The sequence below is a fragment of the Colossoma macropomum genome, unplaced genomic scaffold (assembly GCF_904425465.1).
Source record: "Colossoma macropomum unplaced genomic scaffold, Colossoma_macropomum, whole genome shotgun sequence".
Classification (NCBI taxonomy): domain Eukaryota; kingdom Metazoa; phylum Chordata; class Actinopteri; order Characiformes; family Serrasalmidae; genus Colossoma; species Colossoma macropomum.
Window position 1 is genome coordinate 1691488 of NW_023494807.1, and position 11356 is coordinate 1702843.

Genomic DNA, 11356 nt, shown 5'->3' on the forward strand with positions numbered 1-11356 from the left:
TTCCTTGTCGGCGACGCCATGATGCCTCGGCTTTGTGATGTTGGTTGGTTTCGGGTGCCAGCCGACCACTGTCTGCGGGATGTGACATCACTCTGTTACATCACAGTGCCGGTTTAGTATATGATGCTAAGAAGCATGATGTTAGGCTGCTGTGCCGTGTGGTAATGTGAATGGAGCTGCTGAAGTGGTTCTCTTTGCACTCTGATAAAGAGCGGAGTGATTGTTATAGAGTGGAGTGAGTGGAGTGATTGTTACAGAGGGGAGTGATAATTATAGAGGGGAGTGATAATTATAGAGCGGAATGATTGTGATAGAGGGGAGTGATTGTTATAGAGCGGAATGATTGTTATAGAGCGGAATGATTGTGATAGAACGGAGTGATTGTTATAGAGCGGAATGATTGTTATAGAGCGGAATGATTGTGATAGAGGGGAGTGATTGTTATAGAGCGGAGTGATTGTTATAGAGCGGAATGATTGTGATAGAACGGAGTGATTGTTATAGAGCGGAATGATTGTTATAGAGCGGAATGATTGTGATAGAGGGGAGTGATTGTTATAGAGCGGAATGATTGTTATAGAGCGGAATGATTGTGATAGAGCGGAGTGATTGTTATAGAGCGGAATGATTGTTATAGAGCGGAATGATTGTGATAGAGGGGAGTGATTGTGATAGAGCGGAGTGATTGAGCGGAGTGATTGTTATAGAGCGGAGTGATTGTTATAGAGCGGAATGATTGTGATAGAGGGGAGTGATTGTTATAGAGCGGAATGATTGTGATAGAACGGAGTGATTGTTATAGAGCGGAGTGATTGTTATAGAGCGGAATGATTGTGATAGAGGGGAGTGATTGTGATAGAGCGGAATGATTGTGATAGAGGGGAGTGATAGTTATAGAGCGGAATGATTGTGATAGAGGGGAGTGATTGTTATAGAGCGGAATGATTGTGATAGAACGGAGTGATTGTTATAGAGCGGAATGATTGTTATAGAGCGGAATGATTGTGATAGAGGGGAGTGATTGTGATAGAGCGGAGTGATTGAGCGGAGTGATTGTTATAGAGCGGAGTGATTGTTATAGAGCGGAATGATTGTGATAGAGGGGAGTGATTGTTATAGAGCGGAATGATTGTGATAGAGCGGAGTGATTGTTATAGAGCGGAGTGATTGTTATAGACCGGAATGATTGTTATAGAGCGGAATGATTGTTATAGAGCGGAATGATTGTGATAGAGGGGAGTGATTGTTATAGAGCGGAATGATTGTGATAGAGGGGAGTGATTGTTATAGAGCGGAATGATTGTGATAGAACGGAGTGATTGTTATAGAGCGGAGTGATTGTTATAGAGCGGAATGATTGTTATAAAGCGGAATGATTGTGATAGAGGGGAGTGATTGTTATAGACCCGGAATGATTGTTATAGAGCGGAATGATTGTGATAGAGGGGAGTGATTGTTGTAGAGCGGAGTGATTGTGATAGAGGGGAGTGATTGTTATAGACCGGAATGATTGTTATAGAGCGGAATGATTGTGATAGAGGGGAGTGATTGTTATAGAGCGGAGTGATTGTTATAGCCCGGAATGATTGTTATAGAGCGGAATGATTGTGATAGAGGGGAGTGATTGTTATAGACCGGAATGATTGTGATAGAGGGGAGTGATTGTTATAGAGCGGAGTGATTGTTACAGAGCGGAGTGATTGTTATAGAGGGGACTGATTGTTACAGAGCGGAGTGATTGTTATAGAGCGGAGTGATTGTTATAGAGCGGAGTGTTTATTACAGAGGGGAGTGATTGTTATAGAGGGGACTGATTGTTATAGAGCGGCGTGATTGTTATAGAGCGGAGTGTTTATTACAGAGGGGACTGATTGTTATAGAGGGGACTGATTGTTACAGAGTGGAGTGATTGTTATAGAGGGGACTGATTGTTATAGAGCGGCGTGATTGTTATCGAGGGGTGTGATTGTTATAGAGCGGAGTGATTGTTATAGAGCGGAGTGATTATTACAGAGCGGAGTGATTGTTATAGAGGGGAGTGATTGTTACAGAGGGGAGTGATTGTTATAGAGCGGAGTGATTGTTATAGAGCGGAGTGTTTATTACAGAGGGGAGTGATTATTACAGAGCGGAGTGATTGTTATAGAGCGGAGTGATTGTTATAGAGCGGAGTGTTTATTACAGAGGGGAGTGATTGTTATAGAGGGGACTGATTGTTACAGAGTGGAGTGATTGTTATAGAGGGGACTGATTGTTATAGAGCGGCGTGATTGTTATCGAGGGGTGTGATTGTTATAGAGCGGAGTGATTGTTATAGAGCGGAGTGATTATTACAGAGCGGAGTGATTGTTATAGAGGGGAGTGATTGTTACAGAGGGGAGTGATTGTTATAGAGCGGAGTGATTGTTATAGAGCGGAGTGATTATTACAGAGCGGAGTGATTGTTATAGAGGGGAGTGATTATTATAGAGCGGAGTGATTATTACAGAGCGGAGTGATTATTATAGAGGGGAGTGATTATTACAGAGCGGAGTGATTGTTACAGAGCGGAGTGATTGTTATAGAGCGGAGTGATTATTATAGAGGGGAGTGATTGCGGCCTCTAACTGGCACGGCTAATCAAGCTGATGTGGAGGCTCAAGCTGAAATACTGAGAGGCACCTGAAAGCTTGAACAGTGCAGCTGGGTTGGATGTCGCTTGTTTAAGTAACGCACCACTTGCTTTTGCAGGGTGATTGGACATGACCTTGATTATTAATTTTCATGCAAATTATGCAGCTTCTTTTTTTAATTTGTCATAATCAACATATGCAGCGCAAACACGGTGCAAACTGCTTGTAAATGTGAAGCAGCTTATTATGCAAACAAACTGTTTAAAAAAATAAATATATATAGGTTCCTCTGGTTTTTGGCTTGGCTGGACAGTTCTGTAGGGAAAACCCTTAATTTGTGCAGAACCTTTACATTATATGGAGGTTCTTCAAGCTTTAACCCCCTAAAATCCCAGGCTTATTACATATTACAGCTTATTATTCAGCAACTCCAGGGACTACAATGCAAACTACACTCTTTAATAAGATGGTCCATCAAGGGTTCTTTAGTAAAGAAAATGGTTCTACATAGAACCATGAACACTTAAAGAATACTTTGCATGATTAAGGGGTTCTTTGCATCGTTAAAGGGTTCTTCAGATTGATGGAGAATGTGTTTTGTTTGTGGTTCTATTTGGAACCTTTTTGATAAGGGTTTTATGTAGCACCCAAAAGGATTCTTCTGTCATTACAATGTGAAGCTTAGATAGGAGAACCCTTTTGGTGCTATATAGAACTCCTTTCAAAAAGGTTCTCCATCAATCTGAAGAACGCTTTTACAATGTTAAGAACCATTTACTTATGCAAAGGGTTCTTTCAGTTTTCACGGTTCTACATGGAACCATTTTCTTGACTAAAGAACCATCTTTTTGGTTCTTTGGTTCAAGTGTGCAGCTGAGCTGTTCTTAGGTTATAGAAGTGTGTGGTAAAAATTTGGGCCCTGGCCATTTAAGGGGTTAAAAAGGTTCTCCACACTTTCACATCTCATTTACAAAAATGCATCTTCAGTAAACCATTCAGAAAAAAGTCCTTCATGGAACCAAAAGTGGGCGTCCCTCCAAAGAACCCATTCTGGTTCCATTTGGCACCTTTATTTTTAAGATTAAGACTCTTTGAACCGCTGCCGTAGAGGAAGCACTTTTAGTTGCTTAAGAACCTTTTAATGTATGGTTCCAAAAAGTAGAAGAACCACATACACTCTTAAAAATAAAGGTTCTTTGCACAATGCCCAAGAAGAACCGTTTCTGGTGCAGTAAAGAACCTTTCAATGATGCCTTGTAGAACTGTTCAGGGAAACGAGATGATGTGTTAATGTGAATAACCTTTTTAAAGTTTAAAGAACCGCCGTTTAAAGGTTCTAGAAAGAACTGTTGTATTGGTAAAGAACATTTACATTATGTGAAAATTCTGAGAACCTTGAAAAGGTTATTCTGGTATGCAAATCTGTTTTTCCAAACATTTTTCTTTACAGAATTAAAAGACATCTTCTGTGGCATCACTGCAGAGAACGCTTTATTGTGTTTTTTTGGCACCTTAAAGGGTTTATTTTACCTTCCATACATTAATTTTATTCATTTTTGGTTTTTTTTTGTTTTTTTTGCTTTGCCTTTATTTAACCATTAACCCTTACACACTCATTCTAATCTATGCCTAGTTTAAAAACATATAAAATAGACTTGCACGTCATGATAGACGAAGCAAACAGCATCACCTACTTATTAACTACACATATACATACTTTGAACGCCACATGGAAAGATTTTCCACAATTTCGAAAAACTGAAAAGCCAGCAGGGGCTGCCATGACGCCTCACTATTAATGTCTGCCAGTTTCCGGTCGCGCTAGAATAACAGTAGTGCTAACCCGAGAGAAATTAAGTTGGCTCTGGTGTGGACTACATGGTTCAAACATGAGCTCAGGCTCGACGTGATGCCAAAAAAGTTGTTCTTGGAAAGTACAGCAGCAGATTCGTACTCAGTGTCCGCGCCCTGTGTGTTCCATTCCGTGCCAAAGAGGAAGGAAAGGAAACTGGTAGCTTTAAAACTGGCACATGCTCCAAAGAGGGTGTATGTTTGCTCATACAAATAGAATATACCCACTAAAAAAGGTTCTCCAGGGGTTCTTTAGTAAAGAAAATGGTTCTTAAATGGAACCTTAAAGACTCAAAGAAACCTTTGCATTAATAAAGGGTTCTTCAATGGGTGGAGAATGTGGATGAATGTGCTAGATCGTTCTGTATAGAATTTTTTCGAAAAGGCTACTATAAAGCAGCCAAGAGGGTTCTCTTCTGTTGTTCTGTACCAATAGACAAACTGTTGGGTGCTATATAGAACCATCTACAGCACATTCCCCATCAATCTGAACACTCTAATCATGCAAATGTTTCTTTGAGTGATCAAGAACCTTTTTCTTTACTAAAGAACCCCTGAAGAACCGTCTGTTTTATGACTGTAGAGCAAATAGGATTTCTATGAGCTTGTCCCTGCCTTCCACGAGGCTCCCGATCATGCAATGCATGAGCGACCGACGGTGATGCTCTGACTCGATCCTACCTCAGCTTTACACAAACTTGCTGTCTTTGTTGGTTATTATACGCCTCTGTGGTTCTGGAGTTCCGCAGCTCTTCACCATCTACACCTTGAGGACAGGTGATGTCGTTCAATATGTCTGTATAGCTGACCTCAGTTTCACTTTACCTACCAAATACTAACAAATAACAAACAAGAAAAACAGCAGCGCACGTCCACTAATTCACTCAGAACGTAAACACTTACAGGAAGCCAAAAACCAGCTTTGGCTACGAACCAAAGGGAATGTTAAGGTCAGGAAAATCATGGATAACAGATTTTCAGTCTGGCAAAGAATGCTGGGAAATATGCAGCTTTAACAAGCTCTGGTAAACGAGATCTGCTCTCCAGTAGGGAGTAAAATAGTCGAGCTGGTCTAGAAGAAGAGTGCGAACACACCGGTTTGGTCACATTTTCTTTCACAAAGCAAACTCTGAGTGCTACTGTATGATAACCAGAGTGAACGTTAACTACACTCTTTAAAAAGATAGTTCTTCAAGGGTTCTTTAGTAAGAAAATGGTTCTATATAGAACCAGAGCTCATAAAGAGCCATTTGCATGATGAAATCGTTCTTCAGATTGATGGAAAAAATGCGGTAGATGCTTCTAAATATTCTATATGTTCTATTGATGTAAGCTTGACATCGGAACAACAGATGAACCCTTTTTAGAACCCTTTTCTAAAATGCCTCTATATAGAATCATACGTAACATGTTCTCCATCAATAAAAAGAACATTTTATGATGCAAAGAGCTATTTAATCATGCAAAGTGTTCTTAGAGTGTTCGTGGTTCTATATAGAACCATTTTCTTACTAAAGAACCCTTAAAGAACCATCTTTTAGTGATAAAATAATGAATAATGATAGAAGCCTCTTCCATTATAATTATAGGTAAATGATATTAACATCAGGGAAAATCATAGCTATGCACACTTAAATATTAGGTTCTTCAAGTGTTCTTTAGTAAAGAAAATGGTTCTATATAGAACCATGAACACTTAAAGAACTCTTTGCATGATTAAGTGGTTCTCTGCATTGTGAAATGGTTCTTCAGATTAATGGAGAACGTGCTGTAGATTCTTCTAAATAGCACCTTTTTGAAAAGGGTTCTATATAGCACCAAAAAGGGTTGTTCTATTGTCGCAAGCTTGACATTGTAAGGATATATGAACCCTGTTTGGTGCTATTTAGTACCCTTTTCAAAAATGGCTCTATACAGAACCATAAGTAACATATTTGAAGAATGCTTTATGATGCAAAGAACCATTTAATCATGCACAGAGTTCTTTGAGTGTTTTAATGAACCATTTTCTTACTAAAGAACCCTTAAGGAACCATCTTTTTAACTGGTAAAATAAATCGTAGTAATATGAGTAACGATAGAAGCCTCTTCCGTTATAATTATATGGTAATTATATTAACATAAGGGAAAATCGAAGCTATGCATACTTAAATATTAGGTTATTCAAGTGTTCTTTAGTAAAGGAAATTGTTCTATATAGAACCATGAGCGCATAAAGAACCGTTCACATAATTAAATGGTTCTTTGTATTGTAAGGGTTCTTCAGATGGATTGACAGTCCCCAGCATGCACTGCAACGTAATGTGTGCTCACTCCGCTACCCCAACAACAATCTATAGGACAGCAGTTAAACCTCAATTCTGTCACATAAGTCACATCACCAAACACACCTGCTGCGTTTCAGCTGCAGTTCAACCAATATTAACATTTATATTTTTAATAAACAATGATCCCTCAAGGTTATACTAAAATATTATATAAAAATTCAGTAAAAACGTAGGCACCCTCTGGCCCCCGGATTGGTTGAGATTTTTTAATATGGCCATTTTAATGGTTGGGTTTGACACCCCTGTTCTATGGCTTCACTCCACAGAACCTTTTTTGGCACCTTTATTCTGAAGGCTTTTAATCAACCCTAAGAAAAGTCATTTCTTTTCAGCATAGACATTCACAAAGTTAAGAATGGCTGTGATCTTCAGGCTGCAAGAACATAAGAGCTCTGGAGTTCATACTGTGAATGGAAGCTCCAATAGTGGTGCACAGTAGTAGTGCGTAAGTGAAGTTAATGGAGAAAGTAAGCCAGCAAGAAGCTGTAATGTGAGCCTTATTGGTCCAGATGTCCTTTCCTCCAAAAACTCGGTTGCCGTCCACGAACCTTTTCGCCCTCGCCCTGCGACAAAAGTGCGTAATTAACTTTAAGCCTTCTTTTCCTCTCCTCTCGCTCCTTTTCATCTTCCAGGAAGCTTGCTTGGTCCGTGTTTTCAAATGTAAGGGGTGGTTTGCGGCCTAAGAAAGTGGCTTTTCCCCTTTGTGCTTGGCTGTTTCTTCACCCCCCCGACTTAAGCTTAAATACATGACAGATCAAGGGTTACCAAGGTGCTGTTGGCAAGGGCTCAAAGTGACCAGACAAACCGAAGGCTCATTTCCTATGCGTGCAGGGCGACCTACACTCTTAAAAATAAAGGAGCCAAAAAGGGTGATTTGGAGCGAAGCCACAGAGGAGCCACTTTACTTTTGTATGGTTCTTTTAAGAGCCATTTTTGTAAATGAGATGTCTGAGGAACCACAAGTTAGAGGTTCTGTACCTACAACTGTACAGCCAAGCCAAAAACCATATAGGAACCTTTAAACAGTGTAACAGAAGACCAAGTGTTCACTTTTCCTTTCGTGCGTCGACTTTAAGGATAACATTACAAAAACCAAAAAAAGGAGGTGAAGGCCACACTAACACAGTACTCAAAAGCAAAAGAGACCACCCTTCATTTATTGAATTTCCCATCAAAATGACTATTTAGTACATGTTATTTATTTTTCAGTATCAGGGAAAAAAAGGATATTTAACAGAAAATACAAGAAGCCTCAAAAACTAAATATATCATTTTTTTAGTGTCAGGTGTGTCTACACTTTGCCTTTATTACAGCTTCCATTTTTCCAAAGGAGACTGTCTGTTTTTCAAAGCTCAGTCTTAGAAATTGGTTGCATTTTCTGCTGCTTCTTCTTCTTTTCTGAGAAAACCAGCTGCTTCTTTGTCTGACAAAAATGTTCTTCTTTTTATCTGTTTCCTTTTCTCAGTAACGTCTTCTTGGCAGTTGCATGTCCTTTCAGACCCATAGTGTTAAGTTGTCTTCTTACAGTGGAAGGATGGACAAAAATGGATCTTGTCAGATGTGCAGCAAGAGTGGAACTTGAATTACAGTAAGACTTTATTTGGATAGTCCACTTTAGATGCTTTGTAGATACTTAATTTACTTTTAAGTCACATTCAACTAAATATCTACTAAATTGACCATAATTTTCCGCAACTCTAAACCTGCTTTAATCCTAACCCCAACCTTAACCTCAACCCCAAAACCTAATAAACCCAACCCTTACCCTGACCCTAGCCCTAACCCTGGTCCAAATCCTAACCCTAACCTCACCACTGTTTAGAAACAAGTTTCAACAGATAGTTTGTTAACAATTTGAACATCTCTAGAAAACTATAGGGAGCTATAGTGGACTATCCAAATACAGTGAGACGTGCTTTTCTTTTGTCTTTGTTTATCTGATGGTGACCGTTTAGGTGGTCTAGCAGGACTTGGAGAAAGTGAATTATCATATATGTATGATACTGGTGCGTAGTCATAGTATTGACTGGAAATGAAGTAAATAAACGGTGGTCTCTGACTTTTGCACAGTAGTTCACAAAGCCTACAAATGACCTGCTGTTGATTTTTGTGGTGGTGCCCAGTTACCTTACTGTTAAAAATACAGTTGCCAAAACGGTTCTTTGAACCACCTTTGGTGCCCTTGAGAATATTCAGTACAGTCTGAATGACTGTGGCAGTCAGCCGTGTGCTACAGATGCCCTAGGTGGAGATTAGGTTAGGCAAAGCTGGAGTTTCCTTGAAGAACCATCTATTGAAAAGTTCTTTAGAGAATAAAAGGTGGTTCTTCCGTGGTACGGCTCCAAATAACCCCCTTTTCCACCTTCATTTTTAAGTCTGAAAATTACAATTCATTCACAGCTTTCTAGGCGCCTGGGCGAAGGTGGCCGCGCATTCCTGGGGGGCTCTGACCCCCTCGGTGGAACGGCCGCTTTATGCCCACTACACGGACTGGATGATGAAGCATTTTGTAAAATTGCCTAAAGTCCACCAGGCTGGAAGCAGGAAGAGCCCACTTTCTTTCACAAATATAAGCTAGAGAGTGGACGGCTAAGTTCAGCAGTGAGCTCTAGCATTAACTTGTATTCTAACAAGATTAAAATATATTTGTCCTGGAGATTAGCATACTTAAGTCCTCCTTTGGCCTTTTCGGCAGTAGCAAGCGCGCTTTGATCTGTGTTGTGTGGCGAGGGCCCGGCTATGGGCTGGCCATCGGAGGGGCGAGTGTGAAATTAGCCTGATGTCATCCCCATTCTTCACCTTCGCCCATCTTTCACCGGCCTTAATTATATTTCCGCCACAAAGCTCCGGCGCTTCATTGCATATTCAAATCTGACTAGGAAGCGTTTTTTCGAAAACTATAGATAAATAACTCAGTGGGGGAGGGGTCAGGACGGGGGCCCCTTTGTATGAGGGGGCCAACAGGAGACGTCAATACTTTTCTGATATGTATTTTCTTTTGGAGTGTGACTGGCCTTTGCCTCCGCCATTTGTTGGAGTTCAGCTTGGGGCATGGGTCTCTGTGTGACAAGACGGCTGGACTTCTTGAAGGAAGGAAGGTAGGACGCTTTGGGTGTGGGTGTGAGCGAGAGAGGCTTTTTCAATCACAATAGGCAGATGTTTTTGTCCGTAGTGGGGGCAGCCTTGTCAGGACCGTCCTGAGTGAAACTAGACGTTTGGAATAAAAGTGGTTCACCCATCGTATATGGGCCACACTTATGCTGGTCACTGTTGTACCTGTGCAACTGACATAGCTACATAGAAATGGTCAAAAACGTTTATATTACCAGAGCTGAGTAGTAACCAGTTCCTTTTTTCAAAGTAAAATATGTATTCGTTTGCAAATGTTTGGGCACCCCTTATTAAATGACATGTTTCATTGGTGAAAATAAGTTAACACATCCTGTGCAGAGAACATACTGCACGTTTTAATGCACAGTTACTGTTTGTTTGCTAAATTTAACACATTGAGGAAAAAATAAATAAATTGACACCTTTGATGTTGTATGTTTCAATTTTTTAATATGTTAAATTCTGCAAATAAATAAAGTTGTGCTCTAAAATTTGCAGGAAAAAAATCTATTTTTGAGCTTGTTCTTTGGAAAAGATGTGTTCACTTATTTTCAGTTATAACATTGTAAAGAAATATATACTTTCACTTGCAAATATTTGCATGCCTTTATGTATTTTTACTTTTTTCCAGTGTTTTAAAATACTTTTGCTTTGACTCAGGTATATTTGTGAGGCAGGTAATCTACTTTTTACTCAGTTCCACTCTAGCCATTCACAATTAGCTACAAATTCACTTTTACATTTAATATCATTGTTCTGCACTCCAAAATTGGACATTGAGGACAATCTTACAGGGTCTGTTTACATTGTTTGTACCATGAGGTGCAAAAATGTAGCTGTGGAATACCTATTTTACCTGTGTTGGTTCAGCAACTGGACTGTTTTGCTGTTGTGCACGTCTTACTTTGGAGATTTAGCATTTTATTTTAGACTAAAAAGAAAAGTCTTACACTTCTCTTGATGATGCTGATAAAAGCTGGACATACTAAAAAGATTTCTACCTTTTGCTAAGTTACTTTCACTTCCGCTTGAGTCACTATTCTGTTAAACTCTACGGAAAGTCTTAAACTGAGTGTGGCTGAAAACTACTGTCCGCTGCTGAGTAATAATAATAAGCGTTAAGACTAAACTACATATAAGCCTAAACTGAAAGTCTACAGTCTAAGCAGTTAAGGACAGAAAGTTGTCTCCACAAAGCAGTTAGAGGTTCCAGTCGAGTTCGGAGGTGAAACGTCCAGGCTCCTGCGGCTGGGGTGGAAAGCTTTGACCTCTAACGGGGTCTCCCAGCCACGCCGCCGGCCCTATCTCCGCTTGCAGAAGCTGGGCAGGTCGGTGGGCGCTGGGCGTTACTTCCACATACAAGCCGGGCAGGAATAGAAATGCAGATGAGCTTTTCTGCGGCATTGAGGAGCGCAGGTCAATGCTGGGAATCGCTTCTCAGAGATGGGCCGCTG